This window comes from Cricetulus griseus, chromosome 8 (genome assembly GCF_003668045.3).
Source record: "Cricetulus griseus strain 17A/GY chromosome 8, alternate assembly CriGri-PICRH-1.0, whole genome shotgun sequence".
Taxonomy (NCBI): domain Eukaryota; kingdom Metazoa; phylum Chordata; class Mammalia; order Rodentia; family Cricetidae; genus Cricetulus; species Cricetulus griseus.
Genome location: NC_048601.1, coordinates 25871019 through 25886957, shown reverse-complemented (window position 1 = coordinate 25886957; position 15939 = coordinate 25871019). Strand labels below are relative to the sequence as shown.

Below are 15939 nucleotides of genomic sequence, written 5' to 3'. Positions count from 1 at the left end.
ACAGCCTCTCACTGAACTAACATGTAGCCTATATAGGTCAATTCTCCATCAACAATAACTCAGGCCCAGCTTACTCCCTCCCTACAGAGTCCTCTGGAAATGCTTCTTCTTGCCTGGATCCTTAGCTGTTCAACATGGGCCCTGAGCAATACATCCCTTAAGATGCATTTCTCATCTATAGAATGGTAACAACAATCGTATCTACTCCATGGGGCTGTGGTGGAGAAAGAAAACAAGCTGTAATTAAATGATACCATGTGTATCAGTCACTTATCCTATAACCACTTCAAGATGTTGGCTATTATTAATTACTTTCCTCTGTGGTCTATTCACTATTCATCTGTGGCTGCAGCTTGGGGTTGTACCATATTTTAGCACTGATCACAAGAATAAGATAAAATATGCATTCCTTTGTTTGTTTGTCCATGTGCTCATCTTCAAACTGATGGTCCTGTCATGAATTTGGGCAATAGAACCTTGGAACCTAACCATCGGTGCTCCAGTGCTCTACCGTGTCTCAGCTGGCTCAACAGTCTGCTGTGCTCATGTGTGACCTGTGGGCAACCAAGGTCTTAGTAATTCCATGGACAAGTCTGGAGACCGAAGACTTGAGACTCCCTCCCTCTTTGACATGATCTGGTTTCAGCTCCAAATTTTATAGAGAATGAAACTGATGCAAAGATATTTTCTTGATCCCAAAGGCTGGCACTCTGACATACCTAAACATGATCACATTCATTCTGCACTAGGATTGGTCACACACAATAGGCCTTCAGGAGATGTCTTCATTAAGCAAGTCTACAATCTCACTTGACAACCTCATGAAACACATCAACTGGTTTGAGGAAGTGCTGTGTTGGAATTCAGTCTGCAGCTCGACAAGCAGCCCCCTTCACTGTGGTTTGACTTTCTTCCCTACGTGTAGGATATTCTAGAAAGCATAACTCCAGATAGTGGTGGGGGACACTTTGAAATCAACCCAAGAAACTATACACAGAAGTCACACAACCCAACTTACATGTAGATCAGATCAATAAGAAGCAGCATAGTGAGGCCTAAATATCTTTGAGCAGAAAGATTCTAAGTTTCTCCTCCCAGTGATTCACTTCCTGGTTCCATTCTCTACTGACTCATCCTGCAGGGACAGCTGTCCCTGACAGGCAGAAGGGCTCTCTTGGCTTGCTATGACCAGGTCTTGCCTGGTTCTGAGTGGATACTGGTTCTGAGGGGGAACAAGAAATGGAGCTTCCATCCTGGTGTCTTCCTTATCCAGCCAGGAGGAGGTTTATGTTGCTCCAGGTTCTCTAATATCTGCAGCCACCAGAAAGGAGGAAGGACTCAGGGCCATCCCTCCTTCCTTCACCTACCACGCATTCAAACTCATGATGCATAGATACTAAGGGGGCCACAAGAAACTGAAAGACATGCCCCTATTCTAGCAGGTACCAGCAATGCCTGTTTAGGGGGCAGCAAGTAGATCTACCTGACCAAGGTAACAGTAGAGAACAAAGCCTAGGGCATTAAAAAGTAAGTTAAGAAGTTGTTATCTTTCTTCTGTCAGTATAAGCAAGATATAGCAAGGAACATGGGGGCGGGGAGCCAGCCCTTGGGCAGTCTAGCAGCAGTGGATCCAATCCTTTGAAGGTTAAACAAGCCAAAGGCAGGAAGCTAAGAGCTCTCTCAGAGGGAAGGCTAGAGCTTAATGCATGTAGACTAAGCCCTTTCTTAGTGGGCCACTCGTGCCCACTGCAGCCACTGTTCAGAGGCTCTGACTGCTCCCTAGCTCTCTTCATCCCTCACTTTCTCACTTCAGTCTCATCTCTTCCTTCCTCTGGGCACCCACATTGCTGAATCTCTTCTAATTTGTGCATTTGGGTCTAAAGCCGGTATTACAGGGGCAGTCCAACAATTCCAATCAAAGCCTTTAATTCAGGAACTCTAAAAGCACTCCATAAAGCAATAGGCTAGATAACCTCAAGGATATTTAAATCTTGTTCTGCACATTATGGGATATTGTGGTGCATACCTGTAGCTACTAGGGAACTAAGCTAGGAGTGTGAGGCCAGCCTGGGAAATAAAGTAGAAGTAAGGTCTTTGCTTACTTGTGTATCATGCCTACACTGCTGTAAAGTCAAGCACTGCCTGTGCTGAGGACTGTTTATGGTAGGCTGTTCTGCCCATAGAAAAGACGCTCATTTTCCTATCAGACCCCTTAGGGTTCACTGCTAGGACTCCTATGAAGACCTGGTCCCGAGTTCCTGCCTCAGAACCATCCATGAGTACTTGCCTTGCTGAGACCTAGGCCATAATGAATCTATACAATTTACCCGGGGATCAGAAAAGAAGAGATTTTCCCGAAAAAGAGATGCTAACAGGTTTTAAACCAGCCCCAGAGGGGACTAGTGGCTAGATCTTAGTGACCAGCTTACTAAATCCAGGCTTCTTGATGCTACAAGACCCATGCTTACATTCCAAGACTTTCTTAGAAATCCCTGGGCAGTATGAAGAGTGAAGAGCATGGTCTTATACTTACCACTGACTCTGAGCTAAGTTTACACCATGTGTAAGGATATTATATTTCCTATATGGCTAAGAAAAATAGTTGACAGCCCACATCCAGGGAACTCTAGTTCCCCTTTTCCCAACAGCAACAGGCTCTTCTAGCAGCTTCCTGCCATTTCTGCTAAGATAACAGTACAAGTGGCCACAAGAACTACAGTCTGACTAAAATGCTTGACAGTTCCCCTAGCAAGCAACTTTCCTTTAACAAGAGGTGAGGATCCAGGTCTAAGGCACAGTGTTCATGAACTAGGGAGTCTGTTTCCCTGGTTATATCTTTCCTTTATGTCCTCAGAGCCTGAATCTCAAGGAGATATGACCTCTTAGCCTCTCTCATGTCCCAGTCTCATGAAGGACTCAGGGGAAGCATCTAGAAGGATGCCAGAAAGGACCAGAAATAATGACAAGGAAAGACAAGAAGGGAGCTTGCAAGTTTTCTTTGAAGCAAACAACTTGAATTAGATTTAGATTAATGTTTTACTTTTAAAATCCTTCTCCTATTAAGAATGGTGCTTCTCTGACTGCTATGGCTGCATACAAACCCAGTAAGGAGAAAGTAGCAAGGGAGAACAGCTTATTGGCAGGGGGTCAAGGCTAGTAGCAGGCCCTCTCTTGGCAGCTAAGCACCAAAAACTTGTAAGCAGTCTGTGATGGGCAGGAGTTTCAAGCAAAGATAAATTCTCTCCCAGGAAAAGGTTCTCTGGGTGTTGAAAAGGCTGCCTAGACTAAAAGATATTTCACAAGCTCAATGGGATGTCCTGAAAATTAAGGAGATGGGACGTGGCTTGGTGCCTTACAGCATCAGGCACATTACAGGTAAGGTTAAACCATGGTTTTAACCTGGTTAAACCATGACCTTGTATGGATAAATGATTCATCCCATAACACTGCTTAGCTCTGAGACCATCAAGAACTCACCCTGGACTGGACAAGTTAGAAGTTTCACAAATGTAAATATATAAAAGGACCAGAGAAATGGTGGCATTTCCACCATGCACCACCCTCTTGAGAGAGGGGGATTCCATCCTAAGATTTTGTGTTGTGAAATGCTCAACAGTACCAAGAAGAATGCAATGCCTAGCATCATTAAAGGATGGAATCCAGAGGGGAATGCTGTCCAGCTTCTAGCTAGCTACAGAGTCCCTCACAAGCACTATGCCACCTTCATCCCCTTGCCAGGTACTCTGTGACAAGGAGGGAACCTTGACTATAAACTCCTCTCTGCCCTCACTGGCCTATATCCCCTTCCACAAGCAGCTAGAAGAATCCTTTAAAAACTGTTAAGTCTTGCACAAGTCTCACGCAGGCAACCAAAGCTGGTAAAAGTTCACCAGTGTGGCAATTGCCGTGTCCAGAAGCAACTATTTCAGTCTCATCCTCCCAAGGTCTTACAGTCTTTCTGCCCCCTCTTTCCACAGTGGTCTCTGAGCCCTAACCCCTAACTGTGGAGCTGTTGACAACTGATGGGCTTTTGGGAGAGGCAAAGTCAGTTTTCTTTATGGGCATGACGAGTGGTGATGGCAGGGTGACCACACTCCAGTGGGTAGCCACATACACATTAACAAACAGGCAGCACCAAAGAGAGGACTGCAAGTTGGGACTGAGGGCATCTGGGAAATAAGAGGTGGGTCAGGGAAGAGTTAGGGAGATAGATGGGTGATAAATATGATCAAAATACATTGTATAGATATATGAAATTCCAAAATATTTAACTAAGATTTTATATAAATTTTTTAGATGTTAAATCATAGCTTTATGTAAAATCCTCCAGTGGTTGCCCATGTTGTTAAGGGAAAAAAATCAAAGTCCTTAAAAATGGCCTATAACCCTCTCATGATTACACCCAGCCCCACCTCCCTGGCCACACCTTTACTAACTTCATTTTGCTCACCCCTTATCAGCCAGGATGGCCCCAATCGGTCCTCACACAAGCACACCCAGACATGCTCCCACTCCCAGCCACCTCTTGAAAGCTCTGCTCTAGCAGTTTTACGTGTGCTTCAGGAGGTGGGCTCCTCATGAGCCTTCCCACCCAGCTCAATATTGCCAGCCCAAATCCCATCATGTCCTGCAGTCCCTTCATCACTTTCTTTCCGAATTTTCTTCATAATCTTTGCCACCTCCTAACTCAGTTAGAAGCTCACTTGTATATTTCCCATCTTCCCCCACTAGAACACAAGTTTCAAGAAAGCAAGGGTTTCTGTCATTTTGCTGATGGCTGAACCATTGGGAATTAGAACAACGCCCAGCATACAGTCAGAATTCAATAAATAAAATCCTTACTCTTTGCTAGGAGACCAGCTCTTTGCTCTTAAACGGATAAACAACAGGGAGGCATTTGCCCTGCATTGTCTGTCGAACTGCAACACCGAGTTCCTCATAGCAGCCTTAGCTATTAAAGCAAAAGGAGTAAGAGAGCCAACATGCACTAACAAAATGATGGGCCTGCGTGATTGTCCTCTGCAGATGCAGGCAGTGACGGAAGAATACTCACAGATGAAGGACACTGACGATCCTGGGGCCCACTCTAGTCTACAAATGCTAACTAGGAGAGTGCCACCCAACCACAGCATCCTAAACCACCCCTCAGAACAAAGGAGCCTGCACCTAACTTCAGGGTGCAGAAAATATGGAAGACAAAGTAGCAAATTAAATGACAAAATGAAGAAGCAACCAACCAACTCAAAATGTGGGCAATTCTAACCAATATCTTCAACAAGCAAATGATATTCCTAGTAAGAGGTGGGGTTCATTACAGATCCAGAGAGATCTCCAAGACACATAACCTGACATCACATGATCATCCTGTTATCCCACCCCCCTACCCCAGCAGGCACCCCTTGGAAGCCTGCAAGCCAAGCCTGCCAGAGAGCAAGTAGGGCAGCAGAGCAGGTAGGCGAGCTTCAGCTCTTCACTCTCCCTCCTATGCTCCCTATCAAATCCCCATCTCATCCCCAGTCCCTAGCAGACTACCTATGTGGCCTCTCCTCACTCTCTGCCCCCATTCCCAGGGGACTATGCTACCAATACCCCTATGGGATATTGTCTTTGGCACAGGAAGGTACTCTGCATGCAACCGAAGAAGAAACATGAACTAACCCAACCCAGCTACAAACCCTGTGATCTACAGTGGTGTCCTGTCTGCAAGATATGCTGGAGCAATAGTGGTGCAAAGGTTGTAGGGTAACCAACCAATATCTAATTTAACTTAAGGCCCACTCCACAAGATGGAACCCCTACTCGATGTGACCAAGAACCTGAGACTAGATAGCCCAAGACCTAAGGTAAAACTAAATGCTACTATTCTACTAAAGTAACAGCAATAAAATGATTTCTAATGACATTCTACTATAATCATAAATCATTGCCTTGCTCAACCATCATCAGAGTAGTTTCCTCAGGCAGAAGATGGAAACAAATACAGATATCAACAGTCAGAGAATATGCAAAGAGTGAGAGACCTTGGAACACATAGCCCTAAATGGAATATCTCCACCAAATCCCTTCCTTCATGGCTCAGGGAACCCTACAGAATAGCAGGCAGAAACAGTGTAAGAGCCAGAAGGGATAGAGGACACCAGGAAACAAGACCCTCGGAAACAACAGGATCTATACACATATGAGCTCACAGAGACTGAGGCAGCATGCACCAGGTCTAGACAGGCCTGCATCTGATGGGGGCCTAGAGTTGAAAGGAGATGTGGACACATGCCCCTATCCCTAGCCCAGAAGCTATCTCCAACTGATAATCACTTGCAAATGAGAATTTACTTTTCTCCTAGGGGTCACACTGGGAAAACAAACTACTCGTAAGAGTAGGCTGCATGCCTAACAGCAGATGGCCAACAGAAAATGTACTCAACAGAATCTTCGGAGGTCCCTTGTCTCATAAAATTATTTTTATTTTTAATCCTACAGGTCCTGTGTGTGTGTGTGTGTGTGTGTGTGTGTGTGTGTGTGTGTGTGTGTGTGTGTGTGTGTGTGTGTGTGTGTGTGTGTGTGTATGCAGCCAGTGCTGCATTTTTATGGGATTCTTGAGTTTGAAAACAAGTGCATCTATGTTTATAGCTGTTTCTTGTGCCTTTTCTTGGGCTCTTTTCCTTCTGTTTGTTTTGTCCTATTCCACCGTGCTTGATTTCGTTTTATCTTATTATATTTTATGTTTATTATTATTCCTTAAAAGACTGTTGGTTTCCTAATGAGACAGAAAGGGGATGACTCCAGACCTCCAGACAGGAGGGGAGGTAGGAACTGGGAATTGTAGAGAGGGGAGAAACCATAACCAGCATATACTATATGAGAAAAAAAGGAATTTTCAGTAAAGAAAAAAGTAAATGTGCCTGAGTATCAAATGATATTAAGGATCTTGGCTGTTAACTGTTGTTTGGAGTAATAAAGACATTTTTAAAACAGCATTTGTCTACATACTAAAGTGCTTACAAGTGAAATTATATAATGGCTGGATTTGGCTCTCAAATATTCAAGGGAAAAAAGATCTGGGGGAAAATAGTTAAAACCAAATTGGCAAGTGTTGATAACCACTGAAGTAAGTAGAGACAAGGAGACCCTACATGTGAATCTCCATGCTTTAAATTATATTGGGAACCTTCCATTACAGAAACAGTTTTAAATGACTTCCTATTTTATAGAGAAACTTAATGAAAGAAATATTCAAAGGTACACAGAAGAGTTTTCAGTCTCCATTGTTTCTGGGTAAGATCTAATTCTAGAAGTGAAGATGCTGGCCACCTTATGAGCATGGATAGGTCCCAGAGCATCCCCTCCTTAGTTAGAAAAAGCCTATCTGGTCTGTGTCCACACCACCCTAAGCACACACCATCTAATCTGATCTTGGAGGCAAAGCAGGGTCAGGCCTGGTTAATAATTAGATGAGAAAGAAAACCCCTCTGCTTTTCATCCCAAAGAAAGGCCACCTGCTCTGGTGTGTCTGCCTGAGGGTACCAAGAAGTCTGGCTCTTTGTCATTCTGGGTCCCTGCTCCCCTTTCCCCATGTAAGGACACATATTGCTCTCATTTGCTTCCTTCCCCATGGGCAATTCCTCTGCCACTACGGGGAGGTATTCTACATCTAAATAAATTGTGCAGTAAATCTGTGAACTTGCATGGAAGGTATTAAATCCATCCTTTGATGTCTGGTGTTGAGTTTAGGGAAATGTCGGGGTAACTTTCATTGGATTCCAGGCCCTTAAAAGGCAGGTATTATTGTCCCTGCTTCCCAGATGAGGAAACAATGTTCAAGTTAGCAAGTCATTGAGAGACTCAGGCTGACAGCCAATGTGTACATGATGCTCATGTCAAGCACTGGTCTAACGAAAAGCCACAACCATTCATCTCAGCTTCACGCCAACTGTAAGAGAAAGACAATTGTGCACCCCGTTTAGTAGGAAACTGAGGCACACACCTGATCAGGTGGGGTTGGCAGGCTCTGTGACAAAGAGGATGTGTTCAGAAAGGAACGAAAGGGATCCCACTCTTGGCAGAAGGTGCCTGGTTATATAATATTCACTTCACAGTGTCTGCTTGCAAGTGGTGTGCTATGCAACTCAAGGATCATAAACAGGGTGACAAAGGTTTTGTCTTACCTGAGCCAGTGGGGGTACACCTGCTGTTCCCATATTGCTATTCACAGTATCTCAAATGAGAAAGGTAACACATTCTATGATGACCTTAATCACAAGCTCTAATGGAGGCAGACCAGCACTTAACAGCCAACTCACTAGCGCCAGAGGAATAAAAAGGTCTTTCTGGTTACACAGCTTTCTAGGAAGGGAGAGCTGACCAAGGCACTGTCTCCAGTTCTCTTAGGAACTGTGTGGAAGTCTGTGCCTGGCAGCTCTTTCCTTCAGCCCTCTGAAGCCCTCACATAAACTCTTACCTGCCTATGCAAGCCAGAAAGCCAGTACATCTGTCTGTTCGGTGAAAAAGCACACAGGGGACAACGTGATGAAGCATGGAGATGTTTGTACTTTCTGTTAATTGCTTCTAAGTAACCGTCCTGTGCAAAAAGCCCCCCACCTTCACCAGGGCAAGCTTCACTTGGGCAGCAGCCACCAAAACTTCAACCCAGACACCCTGCCATGCCCCCTTACTCGGACAACTGTCACCTTAGGCACCCATCACCCTATATTTCAACCCACTCTTTAGGTGAGCAGATTATCACCCTGCCTTTCACCTGTGTGTCCTGTCATCCCACCCTTCACTTGGTAATGTCACCCCACTCTAAACAGTCCTCAGATACATCCCTGTCTCTCTTAGATTAATGCCAGCCTCTTAACCAGAACCGGCCCCGCCACTCACAGTTTATGACTCCATGATGAATCCTCTCCCTGTCCACTCTGCCCTGCCAGCCCCTCCCCTCCCAGGCTGTGAGCCCCTAGAAGGACTTCCTCTCCTCTCCTTTCTCTTTCCACTGTGTCTTCACTCCAGACAAGGTTCACTAGTGCAAGTCTCTTCTGATTTTCTCCACTCTTGTCAGGCTGTGCAGGACAATTATCTTTAGTTTATTTGTGTCACATCCTCTCTGTGGCACTGATAAGCATGTGTCCCTAGTCCTGCCATTATTCTAATGTATTGCTATAAAAAAATAGCTATCTCTATATGGTTGGAGTTTTTAATGAAATAAAATACAGCAAAAGGAAGGATTTGAGCCTCTTTCTTTGAGTCTTAAGCTATTTCCCTGCCATCTCTGTGGGTATTCCTTTACCCCATATGTTAAACTGACAGAATGTTTAGACATTCATTCTTTTCTTGCAGGGCATTTTTCGAGACAGGGTTTCTCTGGGAGGCTTTGTAGACCAGGCTGGCCTCGAATTCACAGAGATCTGCCTGCCTCTGCCTCCTGAGTGCTGGGATTAAACTTGTGAGCCACCACCACCCGGCTTGGACATTCGTTCTTAATACTAGCATTCTGAGCTATTACAAAGAAAAAATAGACATAAAAATGTGAATTTTACTGTCATCAATACTAATATTAATTTTTACAGCTAAGATAATTTGGTCTTGATTCATTACAACCATATGGTACTTATTGAACAAGCACATTACTACTTAATTAGAGGACCAAGAGCTCCTGGTGACAACAATCTGGAAATGCTCCTCAGAGCTAACATTCCATGAGACAGGACCTCTGGCTCATAGCTAGAAGGGCTGAAATCCTTGCAACAATGAGCTTGGGTGGAGACGAGCACCCCTTTGGCTATTCTACCAGCTCCAGTGTGGAGGCAGCCATGGCACTTACTCTTCAGTGACAAAGTCCCCATATCTGCTTCAGATCTCCTGCACCATATACAGTGATTCATATGGTATCAGTTAGGGTGGTGCTAAATGCTAACAAACGAACCAACATTTATGTGGGTCAACACAACGAGAGCTTGCAAACATCAGCATTCTGACCACCGGCAAGTTGGTCTTGCTCACCTGGGGGTCATTGTCTGTGTCATTCATCCTACACTATGACCTTCTCCCAGGCTCATGAAGTCCGCACAGAATTCCCTCGGGGAGGTCTCCATCGTTTGTGGTCCAGGGTACTCACACACCTACGTATGTCCAACTATCTTCTTCAGGGCACTTATAAAGGCGTATTTGAAGTTGTCTTACTTAATTAGGATGTTTGCTTCACCTCTCTTTTTCTTCATATTAAATATCTACCTTCTTTATATTGTTTCCCACTGCATTTCTAGCACTTACATCCCAACAAGCATTCAAAGATATCCCCAGGAGGAAGGGAAAAAAGGAGGAGAGGGGAGAGAAGGTCAAGGAATTTTAGTGATATTCCTATGGTCGGTCACCTACTCCAAAAGTGACAGAAAAGGGCCCCGTGTGAGATTTTCCACTAGAGAATCCTGCACACTCTTTCCTTAGACGAGGTCACTCACCCAAGTCAGACACTCTAGAGAGCACATGCCTATGACTTGCTCAAGCTGTGGCGGTGGTATGTTGTCAGCCTGCCTATTCCATTTGCTATCTGGCTGGAGGCAATTGGTGAGGAGAGGGGTCCCAGGCTTGGTCTCTCTGGGCCAGAGTTCATGATTCTAAAGTAAGATCTGTTCCAACAGATCTACATCTGACTTTAGCCAGACAGGAGCCGACTTATGACCCTATCAGGTCACCCTACACCCAGCTAGCCTTTGGAGAAGAGGCCAACTAGTTTTCCAGACCCAAGCCAATTGACCCACTTACGATATACCAGGGAAAGCTGTGTGATATAAACTTGGCCCCAAGGCCAAGGGCATCTGTCCTTACCAGATAGGACTGTCCACGACACAGAGCGTACCCAGCCTTTCTCCCTGTACCCGAGCTGGAGCTGGTGTCACTCTGGCTAGAAAGAGTCCAGTAAATACTCCCCAGAAGCCCCTGCAGGCCTAGCAAGCAGTGCCAAGCTTTCTTTATGCCAGACTACCCACCTGCATCCAGGTCAACCATTCTAGTCCCTGGACCTTGGATGGTGCACCAAGTCCCTCATCTCCCTTTCCACTGGATATGGGAAGACAGAATGTCAAAAGCAGGCAGAGTGGGGCTCGAATCAGCCTCCAGTATCCACAGCTAGTAGGCTTCTCAGACACACTTGGCATCCCTAGGGAATAGGAGGCAGGAGTCTTCTATCTCAACCCCCTAGCTTTCCAACCAGAACATGATGTCTTTAAATGGTGACTCATGTTTGCAGTGAAAACTGACTAATTATTTTGATCTTCTTGAAGTCACTTGCCTCATTAGTGGATACTCTCCATCCTGGGCCAAGACCCAGCACTGAAGCAAGCTTGGCTTACTTAACGGAACATGAGGAGGGGCAGCCAAGCCTGTCCTCTCTTTAAGTTGTGCTTCAATCCCAAGCTCTCTATCTAAAGTGAGTGTTTCTCCTTTGGGGCTTGTCCCCATGTGAAGAAGACAACCTTCCCCACAAAGCCCTTTTTCTGAAGCCACATTCTTAAGAATGTGACTGAGAAAACTTTCCAGATCCAAAACACAAAGAATCCTGAAATGATACAGCCTTGCACAAACAAAAGTCATGGCAGAATCACAGACCTAACTGCCAGTCACAGCTGGGCCGGGGCTTTCATCTCCTAAGCATCTACTCTACCCAAACATAATGCTAAGTGCTTGAGACAAAGGGCGAAAAAAGCAGGCCCCAAATCTACAAAAGCCTGGATGGGAGAGTGCCTGCTCCCTCCCTCCTGTATTCCTCTGACCTTTCTCCCTGCCCCCCCCCCAGTGACTCACACACATGGAGCAACATGAGCAAGTGGCTATGTTTCCATACTCCTCTTCTTCCAGTTGTCAATAGGTAAAGCCAGGAAGCATCGCCTGGATCCATATAAGCTGCTGCAGTAGAAGAGACTTCAGGCAAAGGCAAGAGACCAAGAGCCCAACTCAGAAGAGGCCTTGGAGTGCAATCAAAGAAACAGTGGTCTGAGCAGAGGCCCGATTCGTACAGAACCAATAGGTTATCAATTGTGTGGTGTGATCTACCTTGAACATCCTATGCCACAGACACATTCTCCCACTTCTTGGTGTTTTCATAAATGCTAAGAAAATGGTCAATATGGAAAAGTGTGTCTAGAAGCTCAGCATACAGTGCATACAGACCCAGACTTCCCACAGTGGCATTTGTGGAAATAAAAACACAAAAAGGCAGTTCACAGGTCACCACCCTGGCCTTGCATTTTGAGGAGGAAAACCTTGGCTTATGTGTGTGCAAACAGCAGCTCAAAAGAATTGTGTTGCTGCCTCCACAGCCTCAAGGAAGTCTTGAGCTGCTAGTTTCCAAAGCAGCATTCTAATTCCTTAAGCACCCCAAACCTGAACTCCCACCAAGGTGGAGCAGGCCAGGGTGTTAAAGGCAGCTGCTGGACCCAAGCCATCCTTCCCCCAAAACAATGCTTATAGATTATCAGTTTACCCCACTCTGAATCAGCAAGGCCTAAGTGCTCTACTCTCCAGGAAACCTACACACCATCAGGGGTTGCGGGGATAGGCAAATCTACTTTTCTATTGATTCAATTTCCTATTGATTTAGAACCAACAAATTGATATGCCTTCCTACTGCCATGAGTACCGCCTGGGATTCTCGGGGGATCAGAAGGGAATGCATCCCCGCCCTCTCCAATTCCAGTACTTGGTATAAAGAATCATTACTGTGTACTCCAAGTTCTGACAGGCCCATATCCTCTCATAGGACTGAAGGGGGCAGATAACAGCAGTCATGACACAATCAGACACCAACAGTGATACCAGCAGCATGAAGCAAAAGCCTGTTAACCACCTGTAGTGAATTTATATGTGTTGTCTTTTGCCTACTTCCTGAATCTGTTCATAAACCGTCAAAATACCAACAAGCATTTTTGTTGTCGGTGTGCTGTTAATGGCATCAGTTAACGATTAGGCTGAAAGATCTGCGTATAGGGTTCTGCAAAAGATAGCCTTGCAAGACCTCTATGATCCAGGAAAGCCAACAGATTCAAGACATAACAGACATTAAGTCATCAGCTCACAGAGCATAAATGTGCACTCTGCTTTATATATGGATTTCCAACCATCTTTCATCTTTTCTAGCTCATCCTTTAGACAGCTACCAAGCAAAGACTCCGAGACACAGTTCTGATTATTTTACTGTTGTGATTGGCATTCTCCATCACAGCACTCCAGATGAAGTTCAGCTTGCTATAACACACAGGGCTCTGGACCTGACCTCTACCCTCCTCTAAGCCATGTGTCCTTCCAGTCCCCCTGCAATATATTGTTTCCAATGTCATAAAGTAGCTTGTTTGACCTGCCCCCGCTGCATGTAATAATAACCAGCTAAATCTCTCTCTCTCTCTCTCTCTCTCTCTCTCTCTCTCACACACACACACACACACACACAGAGAGAGAGAGAGAGAGAGAGAGAGAGAGAGAGAGAGAAAGAGAGAGAGAGAGAGAGAGAGGTTACAAATACCTCCTCATTGCAATACAGAGCAAAACCTGGGAGAAGAGAACACTGAGTAAATTTTCCAGGTTTCAGAGATGTTTTTTCCCTTAAGAACAGGTAGCAACCATCACTATATGAAAAGGCTGAAACTATACAGAAATCTGCAAAATCAACAAATAAAATTTGGGGCAGCTGAAAAATAAGAAGTGTACCAAAGAGCAGAGAGAAAGGGAGTTCAAATTTTGCATATAAGCAGCATCCACATTTCTGGCTAACTCTGGAGCTACATACAAATGCATGAGGCACACTCCAAGCAACACAGCTAAGATTAGCAGAATTCAGAGCTGGAAAGCGGCTCAGCTGGTAAAGGTCTTTGCCACTAAGCTGACAACCTGAGCTTGGTCCTCAGAACCCATATGGGAGAAAGAGAGAACCCTGACTCTCACTGGAGGTCCTCTAACTTCCACTCTAACTTATTGACATTTGTGTGAACACACACACACACACACACACACACACACACACACACAAACACACACACACACACACACACTCATATACACACAGCAGATAGATAGATAGATAGATAGATAGATAGATAGATAGATAGATAGATAGATAGATAGATGAATTTTTTAAGTTTGCAGCTACTGCTGATTGCATGGTACACAGATTTGGGGTTTCAGTTCAGTGAAATCAGATGTCTACTAAAATAAAAAATTAACACTCTCCAGAGGAATGAAACAGAATTCATAAACTCTTCTATGTATCATTGGCAATGTCCACAATATAATCCAAAACCATTAGACATGTAAAAATATATCATATGTGTAAGAGACTGGGTAATATAGAGCAAGCCTGCGACGGCTCAGTGTGGACTTAGCAGAGAGGATTTGTCATTCACACCTTTGCACATGAAGCAGCAGCTTTTGGGACCCCTTCGTCCCCTCACTGGCTACCTCTTACTCATCTCATCTCAGCATTGGCTCCCCGGAAGCCTTCCAAGGCCTTCCCTGTTCTGATCACTCAGGAACTTCCTGTTTAATGCCTCGTCAGCTTCCTACACCTCTTTACTTTTCTTAAGGGCAGGGGGTAGATGACTTTTATTCATAGTGTCAACATACAACACAAGATTAATGGGAAATGTTGGTTGAAAAGAAAACAGCAATATGTAACCGGTAATGACATACAAAGTTTGAGTGCCACTGCCTCCAGTAGTGCCCCTGTACTGTTCTCACAGTTGAAAATGCCCACACTGTGACAAAGAGGATGGAGATACTCTTCGTCTGCTTACAACCCATCTATTCTCAAAATCAGAAATGACTGACCTCACCTGTGCACTACTGATCTCTTCTACACACCCCTGTTCCCGAGATGAATCTGACTTTTATCATCACCTCCTAATGCCTTACTGACCCTCCCCACAGACTAGTAAATGTTAGATAACCTTTCCTGATTACCATCTTAGGCACAGTGCTCTTAGTATTTAACAATACTAAGTCATTTGATTTTTTCCTAACAACCCTGAGGAAGGCATTATTATTACTGACACTTTACATATAAAAAACTAAGACTAAGATGGGTTGTAGCTCAGTGGTATGGTACTTGCAGAGCACGAACAATGCCCTGGGTTTATCTCCAACACTGCCCCAACACACACACACACACACACACACACACACGGAGAGAGAGAGAGAGAGAGAGAGAGAGAGAGAGAGAGAGAGAGAGAGAGGCTGTTGGTAGGGTTATTCTCAAGATTGGTAATTGGGGGAGAAATAGATGAAGAGGGGAAGGATTAAAAGACAAAGCTCAAGAGCAGCTTCTTTTCCCTTTCCTTTTAACCCACCATGTGTACTTCTAAAGAGTCAATTTAGGTGGGAACAATGTGTCAAACAGAAGAAGCCACACGAAGAACTGGTCAGGCACCTAAAGACAAGCTGAGCCCACACTGTCTTCTCATTCTGTTTCTCTCACCCACAGAGAGTGCAAGTGAGCACCCCAAAGACTGACCACATTGAAGTGCAGATACCCCCCTGTTCCTGAATGGGGTAAGGAAGGAAAGAAGCTACAGGAAGGCTGCATCACTCATTGGTGCAAAATGTGTGCTGGCCTCACAGTAAAAGTGCCTATGTGACACATTTATTTCCCAGTTTGGGGTCTCTGAGAAATCACTGGAGGGGCTGGAGAGATGGCTCAGTGGTCAAGAGCACAGGCTGCTCTTCCAGAGCACAGGAGTTGGATTCCCAGGACCCAACATGGTGGTTCACAATACATATGATACACAGACATATATGTAGGCAAAACATCTACACATATCAAATAATAAAAAATCACTAGAGCCCTGAGAGGATTGGTGGGTAAAAGAAACTTACTTTAAGTTTCATCCTGCCCTGCTTGGTTGGTTGGCTGGTTGGCTGGTTGGTTGGCTGGTTGGTTGGTTGGTTGGTTGGTTGGTT

At 44.9% G+C, this 15939-nt stretch overlaps 1 protein-coding gene and 1 pseudogene across 33 annotated transcripts in view; both read right to left on the bottom strand.

The window, feature by feature from the left end:
• The window catches only part of Cacna1c (calcium voltage-gated channel subunit alpha1 C), a 555448-nt gene that overhangs the window by 448582 nt on the left and 90927 nt on the right, over positions 1-15939 (bottom strand). The window lies entirely within an intron of this gene.
• Positions 1-15939, bottom strand: part of LOC113837041 — a 28569-nt pseudogene extending 12630 nt beyond the window's left edge.